Here is a 20194-nt window from a genome sequence, read left to right on the forward strand (position 1 = left end):
TAAGATTTAAGTCAGGATGTTGAACACCTGAAACTAATGTAATATTTTGTGTCAACTCAAATTAAAAAAAAAAATTAAGATTTAAGTTAGAGCCATGTGGGCATTTGTACAATTTGTTTTGTGTACCTAATTAAAACTGCCCATACTAGCCTAGCAAATAGCCTAGCCTATTGCAAATGAGAATGCAATATTCAGTCCTATTAATTTTTGGATTTTGAAATATTCACTATTATTCCCAGGTCTGTGTTCTCTGCAAATTTAATGGGGGTGTCATAAATGTCTTATTAAAGTAATTAAAGATAATGTTGAACAAAAAGAAACCTTATTTTATGTTCCATAAACTTTCAAGGATAGGTGCTAGTCACCAAGGATAGGAGGCAGAATTTATCTATATCACTGATCAAAGATAGTGATTTTTAAAAACATGCCTTGTTTACAAAGAATATGCTTCTTTACTGCAGGTTGATTAAAACTTTCTTATCACTCTATATGTTATAACATAATTCTACATTATTCAAAGTTCAACATTGTTTTCAATCACAACTGCAATAAAATATATACCTCACACTTCCTTCAAAAACAGCACATGGAAATTCTGAAGAGCTGCCTGCATACCTGAAGTTGAAGATTTCCACACCTTCTGAATCTGAGTCCTCAAAATATCAAACTTCTCAAGGCAATCTCCCTGCTAAATCAGAGATTACCAAAACAGGGCCGAATATATACTAATTTCAGAATATCAGCAGTGTTTTTTGTTTGTGTTTTCTCCTCTGAAAAATCTTTATTACATCTTTAATGTGTACTAAGCACTGTTGGCAGTCAAAATATATAAAAATTTTAAAAACATATCTCCTGTCTTCAAGGTTATCTTGAAATAAGGAGACATGTGAATAAACAAATGTACAAGGTAAAAAATTGTCAACTGCCCCGAAAATACCAAAAAAGGATTTACAGAGACAACACCACTTTGGTCAAGTTCCCGAATAATAATAGCACCAAGACAGGTAAGACATACTGTGCTTATCTCAATTAATTCCTTTAATACTATGTGTGGTGCTATTATTATCCTAATAATAATAACTTTGAAAATTAAAAATTTAGTAACAGCATGGTCAATTAACATTAACCTATTGCTAGTAAACAATAGAGCTGAGACTTGAACCCAGCATTTTCTGACTCTAGAGTTGATATTCTTAACTATTGTACCATCTATTATATTTCAAATGAGACACAGGATCTAGGAGAAGGAAACTTAAGGAAAGAAATCTAAAAAGAGAGAGAAACATTTGGGAAACTGCAAGAGGTTAGAATAGCTATAATAATTTCTAGAGCAAAACTAGCGGAGCAATGAGAAATGAGACCACAGAAGTAGTCAGAAAGTCCAATATGACTGGCCTTTATTCATGCAATAACTTTCTCCTTTAGATTCTACCTAGTAACAATTCACCAAAGGGGCCAATTGATTAAGGGAAATAAGAAAGAGAAAAAAAAAAAAAACCACACAAAAACAAACAATCAAAAAAACTAAACCAAAAATAATGTCAGATTTATGGTTTGAGCTCTGGTGGATAGTAGTAACCTTAACAGAACATGAAATAGAAAAAGGGAAGGAGTTTTTGTAGTAAAGAGAAGGAAGCTGATGTGCCCAGTTTTGACCATACTGCATTTAGTGTCTGTGAGACATCCAGGGTCAGTCCCCATGAGGCAGAAAATACATGGGTTAGAGACAGGTTGTGTTCAGGCATGGGAATAACTCTCTAGGTTCTAGACGTGACTCACCTACTTACAGACTGAATACATGCAAGTGGTTTAAAACCAAGCTTCCCAGAATAATGTCCACCATGAGAAGACAGGCAAGAACAGGGATCTGAAATATACCAATACGTAGAAGAGAAAGTAAAATAGTAGTTTAAAATCCCCTTTTACGAGCTTCACAGTCTTTGTGTACCTTCTCCTTATACTACCATTGGCACAAATCTACAATTGTTGACAGCTTATTTGAATAATGGCTTGTCCTCACTGGGGGCAGAGCTTTTGCTGTTTTAGTTCAATTACTAATCATGATGTCAGCACACATAGGTTCTCAATACTGAATGAAAACCAGGTGAAGAAAGATAAAACTCCTTGGAAATGTGGAAAAAGAGAGGAGAGAGTGCTGTCAAAAGATTCCTAGGTTTCATGAATAGAGCATACAATAAGAAAAGAAATTAATCTTTGAAAACTATTTGGCATCCTCACAATAACATAAGAAGGAGCACTGTCACAGGGGAGCAGAAAGTTCTAAAGGGCATTAAACTAGATAAAACTGAAAAAGGACTGAATAGGGGCACCTGGGTTTCTCAGTGGGTTAAGCCTCTGCCTTCGGCCCAGGTCATGAGCTCAGGGTCCTGGGATCGAGCCCTACATTGGGAATCTCTGCTCAGCAGGGAGCCTGCTTACCCCCCTCTCTCTCTGCCTGCCTCTCTGCCTATTTGTGATTTCTGTCTGTCAAATAAATAAATAAAATCTTTAAAAAAAAAAACTGACTAAAATAAGGGAGAATTAAAATAAAACTAAAAATACAACACAATATCAATATTTCTTTTGGAAGCAATAAATGGAAGAATAGGCACTGCAAAAAACTGAAATTGAAGTATACAGGTAAACATAAGAAACTTCATTAAAAATATAAAGGAAATCTCCCTGATGGCTAGTGATTATGAACATTTTTTCATGTGTCTGATAGCCATTTGTATGTCTTCATTGGAGAAGTGTCTGTTCATATCTTCTGGCCATTTTGTGATATGATTATCTGTTTTGTGTGTGTTGAGTTTTAGGAGTTCTTTATAGATCCTGGATATCAACCTTTTGTCTGTACTGTCATTTGCAAATATCTTCTCCCATTCCGTGGGTTGCCTCTTTGTTTTGTTGACTATTTCCTTGGCTGTGCAGAAGCTTCTGATCTTGATGAAGTCCCAAAAGTTCATTTTCACTTTTGTTTCCTTTGCCTTTGGAGACATATCTTGAAAGAAGTTGCTGTGGCTGATATCGAAGAGGTTATTGCCTATGTTCTCCTCTAGGATTCTGATGGATTCCTGTCTCACATCGAGATCTTTTATCCATTTCGAGTTTATCTTTGTGTATGGTGTAAGAGAATGGTCAAGTTTCATTCTTCTGCATATAGCTGTCCAGTTTTCCCAGCACCATTTATTGAAAAGACTGTCTTTTTTCCATTGTATATTTTTTCCTGTTTTGTTGAAGATTAATTGACCATAGAGTTGAGGGTCCATATCTGGGTTAGCCATCAGGGAGATTCAAATTAAAACCACATTGAGATACCTACCACCTTATACCAGTTAGAATGGCCAAAATTAGCAAGACAGGAAGCAACATGTGTTGGAGAGGAAGTGGAGAAAGGGGAACCCTCTTACACTGTTGGTGAGAATGCAAGTTGGTGCAGCCACTTTGGAGAACAGTGTGGAGATTCCTCAAGAAATTAAAAATAGAGCTTCCCCATGACCCTGCCATTGCGCTACTGGGTATTTTCCCCAAAGATACAGATGTAGTGAAAAGAAGGGCCATCTGTACCCCAATGTTTATAGCAGCAATGGCCACAGTCACTAAACTGTGGAAAGAACCAAGATGCCCTTCAACGGACGAATGGATAAGGAAGATGTGGTGCATATACAGTATGAAGTGTTATGCCTCCATCAGAAAGGATGAATACCCAACTTTTGTGGCAACATGGACGGGACTGGAAGAGATTATGCTGAGTGAAGTAAGTCAAGCAGAAAAAGTCAATTATCATAAGGTTTCACTTATTTGTGGAGCATAACAAATAGCATGGAGGACAAGAGGAGATGGAGAGGAGAAGGGAATTGAGGGGAATTGAAAGGGGAGGTGAACCATGAGCGACTATGGACTCTGAAAAACAATCTGAGGGTTTTGAAGGGGCGGGGGTGGGAGGTTGGGGCATCCAGGTGGTGGGTATTGGAGAGGGCATGGATTGCCCGGAGCACTGGGTGTGGTGCAAAAATAATGAATACTGTTACGCTGAAAAAATTAAAAATTTTTTAAAAAAAGAAAAAAGTAAAAAAAAAATAAAGGAAAAAGAAAGGCATCAATGTTATGCAATAAAAAAGAAAAAAAATGCTATGCAAATACTAGGATTAAAAAAGTACATTCAACAAATCTCACAAAACAAACTGAGGGTTGCTGTGGGGAGGGGGTTTCGGAGAAGGGGGTGGGATTATGGACACTGAAGAGGGTATGTGCTTTGGTGAGTGCTGTGAAGTGTGTAAACCTGGTGATTCACAGACCTGTACCCCTGGGGATAAAAATATATGTTTATAAAAAATAAATAAATAAATAAATAAAAACCTGATACTTAGCCTGAATAAAGCTCAAACCAGTTATACATTTAAAAAAAAAAGTACATTCAACATAATAATTATAGCTATTTCTTAAAACAACCAAAACAAAATATGAAAAATACAATTGATGAAACTTTCCTGAATTGAAAAACATGAATATGCAAATACATGTGACTCTCTATATCTAAATAAAATCAAAAGTACTCTACACAGAGATATTCCTGGCAAATTCCTGAATTACAAATATAAACAAAAATCCTCTCATAATCCAGATATTTCCTTCAAGTGTAACTGTAAAAAAAATTCTTAAAATGAACATAATGAAAAATACATAAATTAATAATGATAAACTGTACCTAATCACTATAGTACCGACTAGACATGCAGTGAGAGCAGCGGAAGAAAAGAGGATTTCAGATGGAACTTCAAAAAGTTTAATAAAATTCTTCATCTCACTCCCAGGGGACTTCACAGATTTCCATTTCATTCTTGACTCTGATAACCTTAAAGAAACCTCCTCCTGGGTGCCTGGGTGGCTCAGTAGGTTAAAGCCTCTGACTTCAGCTCAGGTCATGATCTCAGGGTCCTGGGATCAAGCACCACATCAGGCTCTCTGGTCAGTGGGGAGCCTGCCCCCTCCCCCACACCTGCCTCTCTGCCTACTTGTGAGCTCTCTCGGTCAAATAAATAAATGAAATCTTTAAAAAAAAAGAAAAAAGAAAAAAAAGAAACCTCCTAATCTATTCCCCGAAGCAGAAACTACACAGTTTAACTATAATCCACTAAAGCTTAAAACCTGTTTAGTAATGTTCAATGGAGAAAAATTAAAACTTTGTAACTGAAAATACTCTAATACCCTCCTGAATAACCATTAGTTCAAAGAAAAACTATGATCAGAGAGAATTTGAAAAATACTAAGAATGAGGCCATCATAGGAAAACCTATGACTGATTTCCATACCCAATTTCAAACATAAATTTAAAGGTTTAAATGCCTTTTCAATGTTTCTTATAATATTAAAAATTGGAAGGGCGCCTGGGTGGCTCAGTGGGTTAATGCCTCTGCCTTTGGCTCAGGTCATGATCCCAGAGTCCTGGGATCGAGCCCTGCCTGGGGCTCTCCACTCAGCAGGGAGCCTGCTTCCTCCTCTCTCTCTCTGACTGCCTCCCTGCCTACTTGTAATCTCTGCCTGTCAAATAAATAAATAAAATCTTTTAAAAAATAAAATAAAAAATAAAAATTGGAAACAATATAACAATAAGGTAATAGTTATTATTCAAATATTAAAAGTCATCTATTTTAATCTTTTTAAAAATGGGACAGAAAAACATAACATAACATTAGGCAAAACATTGGGCAAAAAATGTATCCCAAGCTAGGTAATATTACCACCTATGGTTAAATGAAAGGTGATAAGCAATAATTACTTCCCTGAAAATTTGGGAAGACATAGAAAGTAAAGGAATAGAATAATAATGGCATAAACACAAGTGATAAAAGCAAAATTTGAAGAACAAATATATTTTCTATACATCAAACTATCTTTTAAAAATAGTTCAGATCTTGGGGCGCCTGGGTGGCTCAGTGGATTAAAGCCTCTGCCTTCAGCTCAGGTTGTGATCCCAGAGTCCTGGGATTGAGCCCCACATCAGGCTCTCTGCTCAGCAGGGAGCCTGCTTCCCCCTCTTCTCTGCCTGCCTCTCTGCCTACCTGTGATCTCTGTCTGTCAAATAAATAAATAAAATCTTTAAAAAAAACATAGTTCAGATCAGACCGATGCATAGTTTAAATGTCTTACCTCAATACAATTTTCAAAGTAAGCATATCAAATTTTTGGTACTAAATGTGTTGACATTATTTTCTTTCCAATATGTTAAAATTAATCTACTATGGTTGTGACTAATCTTAGGAAAAATCATACATCTAATTTCTATTTAGTTGTAACATGGACAATGGACAAATGATTTGATTTCCATGTACATTTTATATTTTAAAGATAAATATTAAGAACAAAACTGACAATGGGTAGGCCATATTAGATGATATCTCATTGTAACTACCTCTTTAAAAACTTGTGTATGAGACAAAAGTGAAAGTTAATAGTGATATACGAGTAAAAAGAGAAATTGGATTTTCTAATGAAAGAGAATTGTGCAGTTCATATCACTTGTGATAATTATTTCACTTTAACCTAGTAGAAAGTCTTTGGTAGCTGGTAAATTAGATATGAAAATTAGTGCTATTCAATAAAGAATCCAGAATTCATAATAACACTGGCTTTTAAAGTATATACCAAGCACTGAATACTAAGGCCAATGTCAGCTTTTATCCATTCAAAGCTGAAAGCTAAATCAGTTTTATTAGAGATCTATACCAGTAGCATACATTGTGCCCAATCAGGATTTTCAGTATTTATTTTCTCTTCAGTGGGTAACAGCATCATTACTGAAAAGTATATTAAGGTATAATAAGGCATACATAAAATAAAAGATGATTACAGAGTACTGTGAAAGTTCATAATTTACAACCCTTTTCAGGAGTATATGTAGATTTCAGTGACCACAGCAGATAAATGTTACTTCTCAACTATTTGCATGAAACTTCACAAAGACTCAGCCTATGAAGAAAGGCTTCAGAAATGAATTTTTTTAATTCACTGGCATTATCTCTCCTTTTCCAGCTTTTCTTTTCCAGCTATTAAATTTCCTTAAAAGAACTCACAAGAAAAGGACCACAACATATCTATAGTAGTATAAAATAATAAAGTATAAAATTCACTACTAATAATGATTTCTTCTCCCTTCTAGTATGATAGGCAGAATAACAGTCACACAAAGAGCATATCTAACTGTGAATATGTGAAGTTATACAGTAAAGGGGAATTGAAGTTGCAGATGGAATTAAGGTTGCTAATCAACTAACCTCACGATGGAGATACTATCCTGGATTGGGCCCAATGTAGTCACAAGGGTCCTTATAAGTGAAACAGAGAGGCAGGAAGGTCAGAGTTAGGCATTTGAAGATGATGTGTTGTTGACTTTAAAGACGGATTGGGAGCATGAGCCAAAGACTATAAGAAGCCTCCAGAAACTGAAAAGGCCATGAAAAAATTTACTGCTAGAGCCCACAGAGGGAACTCTGTCCCACCATCATCTTGATTTTAGCCCAGTGAAACTATGTCAAACTTCAGACCTCCAGACCTGTGAGATAATACATTTGTGTTGTTTAAACCACAAAGTTTGTAGTAACTTGTTACAGCAGCAAGAGGAAGCAAAGTAAGGATCATACTGAAGGAGGGAACTAATAAAAATCCTAAAGACAGTAACTCCAGAAGGAAAGTTTCCTTTCCAAATGGAAACCATGAGAAAAGAATGAATGTTTCTTAGAGTTATGACTATTTTGGAAAATTAGCAAGTTTATAATTTTATGTGAGAAATCAAGTAGTATAAAAACATTTTAAAAGAAAAAGTATCTGTGCATTGTCAAAGGGCTTATCTAAGATTAAACTTCACATTCTGGGTCCCAGTTACAGATAAATGGATTTCAAGTAAAATTTTAAGGTACTTTAATTCTTACTCTGAATGTTTTAAAATTTTACTATTTTGTAGGTTTCTATATGAAAATGTTCTATTTCTACTTTACCATTACATTTTTGTCTTCTCCAATAGTGTCTCTTATGCCCTTACTCCCATACTTTTACTCCAAAACTCCACACCCACATCTTCTGAGACTTTACACCAATAAATTTTTCTCTCACACACTTTTGGACTTCCCTTTCATACTTCCTGCTCATGTTTCCCCAATCCTGTATGAAACTAAGAATCACATTTGATGCCAGAGTGGAGGCAATCAACCAAAAAAACAAAAACAAAAACAAAAAAAAATTTTTGGCAGATTTAAAGAGAAACAACTTCTTAAAACTGCATGATTAGAGATAATGCCAAGTGTTGGTGAAGTTGTTGAACAACTGCAGCTCTCCTCGCAGTGGAGATATTAATTGGTGGAAATAGTAATTGCTAAAATCACCTCAGCAAATTGTTTAGAAATATGTTTGTGAGCTATGAAGGAAAAAAAAACACCTAGAATCATGAAAACACCTCTGTCATTTGCCCTTGGTATAGATGAGAGAACCTGCTAACCACCACTAACCATAGAGTTCCCTCTGTGCGCTCAGCCTTCTAGAAACTATTCGTAAAACAAGGGGCATTGCTGCTTCCATGGCCCAGATGTAGCTACTGCTTCTAACACTATCTCACCAGTCCTAAACAATGCCCCATAAAAGACTAGATTACCTAAGCACAGGAAGGAGTTTTTAGAAGTCAAGTAACCAAAAGGCAACTAAATGTCCCATATATCTCCTATGACATCTTAAATATAATTCATCATAACCAACTTTCTACCTCAGAAATGTCTTCCTCATAATCTTATGTATCATAATCATAGTATCAATACTTACAAGCCACATACCTATGGCTCCCATTGTGCTTCTGACTTGGCTGTTGTGTGTAGAAACTTGGCACTTCAAGCAAGTTTCAATGTGTGTTCTTTTTCAGATCAAATATTGCTGTCTATAAAAGAAAAAAACAACAACAAAAAGTTCCCTGCCCCCTGCCCAACCAACCAGATGAGCATTCCCACAGATTTATGCAGGCCCTCTATAGAAGCAAAACACCAAAGGTTTTTCCTCCATAAAATGTCTTGGCCACTCATACAAATATCTAGGGGGCGTGAATTTCCTTTTAGTTACAAACAGAGATCACCTGCACTTCAGTTCTTGCTGGAGACATCAGTAATGGCTAACCTGCTATCTATTTTCCAAAGCTAGGCTGAAATAGCTAATATTTAAGAAAGACATTCTGAAGGGTAGAGAAATATTTGTTTTTTGGATTCTTCAGACTTTATCCTTATATTAAACTACCTATCCAGAACTCTGACCTCCTAAAGAACTGCTTTTAATTAGACAAAACTGATTTTAAAATAATAATAATAATATAGGAAAGTTTTTTGTTATAATTATTAAATTATTCCATGCTTCTTTGTAAAATTTCTCATGATAAAATTTTCACAGAATGTCCAGGAATAAAGGTTGTTTCCTGTGATAAAATTTATGCTTGTTACCATAACACAATGAAAACTATGCAACCCATTTATTCTACTTACCTAGTTTTGCACTCAGCTTCATTGTTACTCATGGTTGTGCTGGTGTTTTTATCTCCTGCATTACCTCTAGTTCTTAGTTATGAGTTTTAGCTTTTTTTTTTTTTTATCATTTAATCAAAAGTATTTACTGCAATAAAGCCAGCACTCTTCTAGGTATTATGAATACAACAGGGAAGAAATAATAGACTAACATCCCTGCCATGGCAGAATTTACATTCTCGTAGGGGGAAAGATTGGAAATAAATATGTAACATATATATGAAATGGAAAGATAAAGACAGAAAAGATGAATGAACATACAAGAACTGAACAAATTTTTTTTTTAAGATTTATTTATTTATTTATTTGACAGATCACAAGTAGACAGAGAGGCAGGCAGAGAGAGAGAGAGAGAGAGAGAAGCAGGCTCCCTGCTGAGCAGAGAGCCCGATGCGGGACTCAATCCCAGGACCCCGAGATCATGACCTGAGCTGAAGGCAGCGGCTTAACCCACTGAGCCACCCAGGCACCCCAAAAACTGAACAAATTTTAAACATGGTGGTCAACTGAGCCACCAAGGCACCCCTGGTATTATTTTTTAAAGAAACATGTGAATCCATAATTTAATAAAATTTAATTTTTAAAATTAAAACAGAAATATCATATGATCCAGTTATTCTACTACTGATTATTTCTCCAAAGAAAATTAAAACACTAATTTGAAAAGATACATGCACCCTTAGGTTTATTGACGCATTATTTACAGTAGCCAAGTTATGAAAGCAACCCAAGTGTCCAATCATAGAAGTACAAATAAAGAAGATGTGGTATACACACACGCATGTGCACGCACACACACACACACACACAGAAATATTAGTCATAAAAAAGGATATGATCTTGCCATTTGTGATAAGAGACCTAGAGGGTACTATCATAAGTGAAATAAGTCAGAGAAAGACAAATGCCAAATGATTTCACTTACATGTGAAATCTAAAAAACAAAACAGATGAATAAACAAAAAGCAGAAACAGACTTGTGAATACCAGAGGAGAGGAGAGTGGGATGTGGGCAAATGGGTGAAGGGGAGTAGGAGATATAAGCCTCTAGTATTGGAATGAATAAATGACCCGGGATAAAAGTATAGCATAAGAAATACAGTCAATGGTATTTTAATTGTTGTATGGTGACAGATGATAGATCCACTTGTGGTGAGCATAGCATAACATATAGACTTGTCAAATAACTATGTTGTGCACTTGAAACTAATGTAACATTGTGAGTCAACTATACTTCAATAAAAAAAATTAAGTGTGTGTACATACACATACAAACACACACAAGGTATGCAACTTAACAGGGCTATTAACATAATTGTTGAATCTTGAGGGAGGGGAATACCATCATTCTCCCCATATATATAGTATAAACTGAACAAATGGGCTTAATTCAGATTGTCCCCTGGTAGCCACCTCTTCACATGAAAATAATAGCTTTCCTACACTAAAACCTGTATGTTATTTCTCATCTCATTATGAGTTTCTATTACCCACTATGAAATATTGAAAATGGGCGATTATTATAGAAATGCTACCTAACTTTCTCCTATCCAGCAGTGTTAAGAGATTTCAGAATGATTTTTGAAAAAGAACATTACACTTAGGTCAGCAAACTCAGTTACTTATTGAATGGAAATGCAAATAAAAAGCCTTGCATTAAATAAATAAATAAATAAATAAAATAAAGCCCTGCATTCTCCCTTTATTCTATGAAGGCATTCACCACCCTCTGTAACACATCTTAATACCAAAAGCACACTTGGAAAATTTCTCCTTTCCTATAAAAAATTAATTCTTTCTAAACAGATCCTGTGGGTTTTCGCATGGTGGTTTTATAAAGGTTAGAACAGCACAGGTAAGAGTAACAGGAAATCGAAAAAAAAAAAAAAAAAACCCAGCAACAATAAACTAATTCAAACAATAAGAAAATGTATTAGTTCACATAAATAAAAGTCTAAATTCTGACAAGGGTCAGGGTAAACTAAATACAAATTACTCTACTCTGCTGTCTTGCAATGCTCTTATGTCCATCTACCTCCCTGTCCCAGCTTCATCCTCAGGGTGGTAGAAAGAATGTGGCATCGGTTCTAATTCTCCTATCTCCAAAGGGAGAAAAGGGGAACACTTCCACAGCTATACCAGGAACACCAAGAAAAAGCATCAGATACATCATTTTATTAATCATATGTTTTTGATGCTTTGCCATCTGGCACAACTGCTGACCCTGGAGAGTGCTAGCCATTTCCTGAAGATAGCAAAAGACTGGCCTCCAAGTGTGCACTTTTATATACAAACCAACCAGTTCTGACCCTCACCTTCAATTACTTCTTTTATTGAGCTCTTACACTCAGGGCTTCTATTCTCCTGCCATAATCACCCCAAGGCCAGTATAGGACAACTAAGTAAGATAGCCTTCATGCCCCAGAGCCCACCAAAATTACTCAAACTAGTCAATCCTAAACCTGCTTACACTGCATTGCCTGTTCCTTCATATGGAAACCATAATAAAGGCTCTTGTTCACATTTTCTCCTCATTCCTTCCTCTTTCCCTCTTGCTCATATTTTCTCTTTCCCTTCTCAATCCCTCTCCATAACCAAACACATGTGGTCCCCCATGGCACTGTGTGCCCCCTCCTTTCAGTATCTGCAGGATAAACTATCTTTGCAACAATCTGTTGGCTTCACCATATGTGAATAACAATAAAATCTACGTTTTTAAAAAGTCATTATTTCTGCCTTAGCTGCTGAAATTAAGCCATATCCCCAGTCCTGAGCCAGTCACTGGTAAAGAGTATAGAATTACACATAGGCATGTGTTTTCCAAAACTCTATGAAGGAGCACTCTTGAGTATATTTTTGATGGCAATACAGGGATATTCAACATCTGCAGGATACCACAGAAACTATTAGCTCAAGGTAATTCATGATTTCAATACAACATCACATTACATTTCTTTCAATGATATTTGAGAAGCTGGGTTCTTAGCATTTGCTATTGTGAAAAAAAAAAAAAGCAAACCAAAAAACCCCCCAAAAACAAAACAAACAAATAAGAACTGCACAAAAATCAGTAAGGCTGAAATAAAGAAGGTGGTGATATGTAAACTGATTCCAGGTTGGAGAAGTTACATTTGGAGCTGTTAGATATTTCTTTCTGCGGAAAGACATTATGATTAAATTAGTTAGATACCAAGAACCCTGGGAATCTCTGGCTGAGGCAAATAAGACCCAAGTCTATTTGGGAGTGAAGTCAACTTCCCCTCAGAAGCATAGGCTTCATGGAGCACATCCAAAGAGAATTTAGTCTTTTCAAGAAAGAGGAAGAAATAAATGTTTCCAACAATGTTCTCCCTATGGAATTACTATTCTTTCTCTTTAAATTATCAGGTCCTTTTTATTTAAAAACAAAAACAAAAACAAAAACCTTATCCTTATCTTTTAGGTTGTCTTAAAAATCCTTATTTTTTAAGTTGTCTTAAAAAAAAATTGAAAACTTTTCTACAGGTCAAAAATATATTGGTTACATTTTTGTTGTATGTCAATTATATGCAGATACTTTATATTACCTCTAATGTCAACAATAATCCTAAGAAGTATATATTACCACCATTTTACAGATAAGTACAAAGAGCCCAGTAAGATTAAATCATTTAGCCAGTAAATGTTGGGCAAGTCTGTTCCAAATATGATTTGATGTCTTCACATCTTAATTATTACATTTCTGAGGTACTAGTTTAGTATCTTGCTTCAGATTTTACCTATTCCTCTGTGAAATGCTCTCCTCCTTTATTCCTATGTGACTCCCAAACTCTTCTGAATGATTCTCCCTGTAAAGCCTGTTTTATATTTTCACCTTTAATACTCTAAATACCTCCTTCACCTATTTTTATGGTCCTCTTTCTACTCCAACCCCAAATTAAGATTTTCCATAAAATTAAAAAGTCTTTTTTTCTTGGCAATTTCTATGTCATTTCTGTTTATTTAATTCTCAAATCTCTAACTTCTGTCCTACTATCTTCCATACCTCTAACTGAATATTTGCATTTGGATGTCTCCATTTTACTTAGAGCCAACATGTCTAAACCGATCCCATCACCCTCCTTCCCAAACCAGCACTTGTCCCCAGTCTTCCTTTTGATTGATGGCCATGGGCACCCCAGACAGCTAGTTTTGACACCTCAAAACTATAGTTGATACCCACTTGTTTTTGCCCTCCACAAGTTCATCCTCACTATGAATCCATCAAGTCTCTCCTTAGAATCAACTTCTTTTCCTTTATTCTTCTTTATAGTTTTTATTTATCTTAACAATTTTATTGTTTATTTGTTTGTTTATTTTAAGATTTTATTCATTTATTTGACAGAGAGAAACAAAGTGAGAGACAGAACATAAGCAGGGCAAATGGGAAAGGGAGAAGCAGGCCTCCAGATGAGCAGAGAGCCCGATGTGGGGCTCTATCCCAGGACTCCAGGATCATGACCTCAGCTGAAGAGAGACACTTAATGACTGAACCACCCAGGTGCCCCAACAATTTTATTATTAATATCATTATGAATTATAATTGATTAAATGTCTCCTCTTTTTTCTCACTTATAAAAAGAAAAAACTTTACTGCTTGCTACCTATTTCCATGGTTCATGACAATATAGTATAATGGAGCCATGACTTTCAAAATAGGTAATAACCTTACACTGTCATGAACTATATGAAGCACAGTTTAATTTCCTTAGAAAGTAAACCTTTCGCATAGATATAGAGATATAGGGGCATATAGATTTCACATAGATATAGAGATCCAGATGTATATAGACCTAGAGAGAGAGATGGTACTCAATTATATCCATAGAAAGAATGACAGAATTAATTTAAAATAGTTCTCTTTTTTCTTTCAAAGACCTTCAATTCTTTGAATTATTACATTCTATTACTGTTCTCTGCTTCCCTCCCAATATTATTCTAATAAATATCATTACAATATTTGAAGCGTGATTTTAAATCATATATGGAAAAAGTTCAGCAAGTCTACCTATGTCTAATTGATAATGTTATCTTTTGTAAAACTAGTTTTCTCCATATTTCCATTTTGAACAGTTAGCATTTTAACACTGTCCCAGTGATTAAATATCTATTGGATTACTGCCTTACAAAAAAACAAACCTACTTTTCTTACCTCACACTTATTACTCATTAGGAGAATGCATGCTGCATATGATACTAGAAATTAGAGTAGATCAGTGGCTTTTTTAAAACCTGCCACAACGCAGGGTGGGATTTTTAAACCACCTGGGTGGCTCAGTCAGTTAAGTGTCTACTTTCACCTCTGGTCATGATCCCAGGGTTCTAGCATGGAGCCTCACATACAGCCTCGCATCCAGCCTCGCGTCCAGCCTCACATCCAAGCTCACATCCAGGCTCACATGATGTTCCCAGGTCAGCAGGGAGTCTGCTTCTCCATCTCCCTCTTCCTCTGCCTCTCCCCTCTGTGTGTGTTTCTCTCTTTTTCTCTCCCTCAAATAAATAAATAAAATCTTCTGAATAATAAATAAATAAACAAATAAACAAACAAACTTAATTGATTAAATAGACACTTAGCTCCTCTGGGTACTCAGTAGGCATGTCATAAGTATACCATGCTTGAACAGACTACTGGCACAATAGGTTATGACATGGAGCTTTTGTAAAGGCCACAAAACAGCATAAAGCCAAAATTATACAATCCGCCTTTGTCTGTTTTTATTTATTCACTAATTAGTCAATAATTTGCTGAGTGCCTTGTGTATGCAAGGTCTTAGGTGTTAGGTGGTAAAAAATCCAAAGATTACTACCATTAAAGAAGAAAAAATGTAGCTGTAGGAACAAATGCATGAAAATAAAATTATAAGACAATGTAGTTTCTTACTAAAGTCTAGAAACTTCATTTTATGTGGTCATCTTTCTATTCAAAATTCACCTCATTTATGTATAGATTATGCAGACTGTTGGCTTTCAAACAGGGTCCTAAAAGTCAGTAATACTCTAGGGAACTACAGAAAGGATGAGTACATGGGAATGTTTCCACACTCATCACTCCATCCCAATGCAGGCAAAGAAGTCCTAATTTTATCATTTTTCCATAATAGGGTTCAATAGCTTATTGACAGAAAAGGTTATCTAGAGAAAACAAAGCTTGAAAATCACTAATAATAATCATCTCATTAAAGCAGGGTTCTCAAGTTAAATATCATATAATCATACACATTTAATCTTCAAATTTTAGCAAGAATATAGTGAGATGGTCTCTGCAGAGAGACAAGTAACATTTGCTCTAAGCCCTGCGAAAGAACTCAGAGAGTACCATTCCAGATGAAAGGAATAATCAATGCAGAAACTCTGAGTCAATAAACGGTAGGAAACAGGGGCACCTGGGTGGCTCAGTGGGTTAAGCCTCTGCCTTCAGCTCAAGTCATGATCTCAGGGTCCTGGGCTCAAGCCCGCATCGGGCTCTCTGCTCAGCAGAGAGCCTGCTTTCCCCTTTCTCTCTGCCTGCCTCTCTGCCTACTTGTGATCTCTCTCTGTCAAATAAATAAATAAAAACTTTAAAAAAAAAGAAAAAAGGTAGGAAACAGTTTCAAGGAAGAAAAAAAGCATCATATTGTGGGACAATATGATGATAGAGAATGAGGTAGGTTTGACATCAGGCAGGATCTTGTAAGCTACTGTAAAGAGTTTGGCTTTTTTTCTACAACCGATGAGAAGTCACTGAAGACATGAACAGGGAAGGCTTTTCAAAAATTAATGTGGCTTCTAAATGATAATGGATTAGAAAGGAACAGAAGGAGAAAAAAGAAACAAGCTTGAAGTACTGATACAGTTAATGGGGGAGACCAGGGCATCTCGGATTAGGGTGACGGTAATGCAGAGATACGGATATATTTTGAAGGTAGAATCTTCACAAATTTCCTGGTAGACTGGATATGGTAGGTGTAAGGGAGAAATCAAAGACGTTTTATCTAATTTTGTGAGTAATGGGTAGTGTGTCATTTACTGAGATGGTGAAGACTAGAAGAAAGACAAGTATGGGGGATAAGGAACCAAGAGTTCTGTTTTGGACATACCAAGTATGAGATGCCTATTTGACAACCAGTAGATCAAATAGGTAACTGAAAATACAATAATAACAGCTAAGAATTATTGAGCACATTTTCTACATATGAGATACTATTCTAAGTGCTTTGCCTGTATCATTTACAAACTCAAAACTTATGAAGTACCATTATCTTTATAATAATGTAAGGATCTATTCCATAAGTAAGAAAATTCTGATGCAGAGAAAGTTAAGTAACTGCATCAAACAACTGGTAAATTTTGGAGCCGAAAATCAAAAGTCCAAATGGTTAGGCTCCAGGGCCCATCATCTTAACTTATACCCTCTATGGCATACAAGATCAAAAGGCCCAGGAGAGTAGGCCTAATTGTAAATAGATATTTATGAATTCTTTATGAATATATAAACTTTCTTATTCATTCAACATGTATTTATTGAACACCTGCTATGTACCAAGCTCTATTCTAATGAATAAAGCAGATGTTCAGATCAGATATTCAGATCAGGAGGCTCCTAATACATCAAATGGTGATATGTGTTACAAAGAAAACTAAAACTGTGTAAAGAACATAGGTGTGCCTCGAGTTGGAGTGGATGTTATTTTATATAGCATAACCAGGGCTGTGCTCTCTGAAAAGGTGACACTGGGACAGAGACACAAAGGAAGTATAGGTGTGAGCTATGCACATATCTGATAGGTTGAAGTGTCACAGACAGAGAGAAAAGTAAGAACAAAGGCTCTAGGGTAGAATTTAATGAAGAACACAGAGATTTAGACTGAATCCTGTGAGTGAGCTTGTTCTCTTAATCCAAAATGACCTAAAGTACATTGAACCAAAACTTGAGAAAAAGCTGCTTCCTCAACATTGCTTGACCCTGTGTCCCTCCAAACAGAGAAAAATGACAATCCAGAGTCCACACATCCCAGATATAGATGTAAAGAAGCAAGGGAGAGATAGGAAGCATTCTCCACTGTGCTTCTCCACGGCTAATGGGGGCAGCTGTCAGAAAGAGGAACAGGGAGTGCAGTTTCCAAAAAAAGAGTTACTTCCAGGCCTGTGGGAGAAGAAAAGCATCTGAAAAATAAATGGCCACAGATAATTTGAACAAACTCATGCTTAATTATTTCTGGAAGGAAAAAACAAGAGAATCCATGCCCATCTGTGTTCTGTTTTTAATCCTTTTGAAAGTTCTACTTTCTAGTACTATGATCTGATGAGGGCCCTTAAACTTCTCCTTAGGGGAAGAAGTTTAAGGAGCATTCCTCCTTAGGGGGGAAATATGTACACAGTCTAGGAGCTGGGAGTTTGGGGACATGTGGAAGGTACAAGAATAGAAAACAGCCATAGGCTCCCCCTAGAGGTGTGTTTGCCCCAGTATGCCTAACCAGTTTTCTGCTTTGTTCTATCTACCTTAAAAATATTCCTTGGACTAGAAATATGCCACACTATTTCCACCCTTTTCCCTTTCCACCTGATGAGGATTAAACTTTCCCCTACAATCCAGCTTTAAAACCATGCCTTCCTCACTTCAAGATTTGCTGGCAAACTTCTTGGATGCCAACTGCCTACCTGCCTGGATATGTGAGATTATTGATCTTGCATTAGCCTCCCTGCTTGTTCTCACTGATCACTGTTAGACTCTCCAGAAACAGCCTATTGCCAGAGATTTCAGATATCATTTTTGCCTCATAGGCTGGACTTCCTCCCAGCACCTGCAACTCTTTGTACCCTAAACACGTGCTCTGCTCTAATTATTGGATCTAATTTCAGATTTCGGTCCTTCCTATACAGCACCATCCTATTGTAGTGGATGAGCATGTAGCCGTATCCTAATCTGCATCTATGTCTATTCTGGGAACTGATTTGAATATGTTATTTACCATTAATGAAAACAGTAAATCAACTATTGCTTTAAACCGTGAAACCCTGGAAAGCAATGTTTTGTCTTAATTGCCTTTACTCTCTAGGACCTAGCCCACCATCTGGCATATAGTAGATGCTCAGTAAACATATCTGAATGAACAGAATGACATGTTCAGGCATTTATAAACTAAGCTAAGTGCCATGGGACTAATAGCACAGTCCTGACTACCTGACTTTGGTTTGAAGTGGTTAATGTTAGACCAGCAATTTTTCCAAATTGTCATCAATCAAGCTAACTTAACAAAGGCTTTGCTACTGCCCTTTCTAAAGGAAAAGCCAAGAGAGGTCAGCCTATAATTTAGAGGTTCAAAAACTGTCACTAATATCCTTTGAGGATATGTCATGAATCATGAGGGAGAAGAAACTAAAAGTAGATCCGGGAATAACAAAATCACTTTTCTTTCTAAGGAAAATGGAGGTTTTCTCTAGTGTGGTAGTATCTTCAAGATGTTTCACAGGCACCTGAGTGACCCTTTCTCTATGCCAGTGGTTTTCTCAGAAGAATAAAATAAGTCACTAAAAGAATTCTGTCCACTTAGTAATAAGTTACTTTGAATTCCATATGGATGTTTGCATTTAAAAGGTAATGGGTTTTCTTAAGGTTTTATTTATTTATTTATTAGAGGGAGAGAACACAGGAGCAGGGGGAGGGGAAGAAAAAGGAGGAGTAGCAGACTCCCCACTGAGCAGGGAGCCCCATGCTCAGGATGCTTATAGCTCTATCTCCATTCCAGGATCCCTGGATCCTGAACTAAAGGCGCATGCTTAACCAACTGAGTCACCCACATGCCCCTAAAATGTAACGGTTTTAAATGGTATTACAAGGATTAACTTGAGTACCTGGTAGTAAAGTAGTCAGATATGTTTAAAATGACTTACAAATTTATATTACAAGTCATGGGGGTGGGGGTGGATCTTACTTAAAACTAGCAAAAAAAATTGTAAAAATGCATCTACCTAAGAATTATCATAGGCTTATTATACTCATACAGAAAATATGATGTCAACTACCAATGTTTAAAAGTCATTAAAAGAATGAGTTGCTATGGTTTCTGATAGAAGATCACGGGTTTATCTGGTTCTCTTTTACTCCACTTATTTGTCAATCATTACTGAAGGCCAGCTGGGTAACAGGCATTCTGTTAAGCACTAGTAATATAGAGAAGAGAAGGACAATCCCCCTAACCCCAAGAGTTTTCATTCTAGTTAAGTAAAAAACTTCATGAGACAGTTGTGGTCATTATCTCATTTAACTAAATTAACCAAGCTGACCAGCTAGTTTGGTGTTAGATAGATACAATCAATTCACTTATTTAAAACTCTTGTACAATATACAGAGATAATCTTTATACCTTATTTCTCTCCCTTTTTAGTCCTGCTGCTTAATAGTTTGTCATTTTACTACTAGTAACATGCTTACGGGAGAATGGATGGGGAAAAAAAATGTTAAATAAATAATTCTTCAATTGACAGATTAGGAAAAAGAGACATAATTAACTCTTAAATATATATGTATAAAATGCTTTTGTATATCCAGAAGAAAAATAGGCCAAAATACATATGAATAAAAGACATAAACCAAAAATCAACAGATTTTCAGCCTCATTAATAGCAAAGGGATGTTAGTTTAAATA

The sequence above is a fragment of the Mustela nivalis genome (genome assembly GCF_964662115.1).
Source record: "Mustela nivalis genome assembly, chromosome: 12".
Taxonomy (NCBI): Eukaryota; Metazoa; Chordata; class Mammalia; order Carnivora; family Mustelidae; genus Mustela; species Mustela nivalis.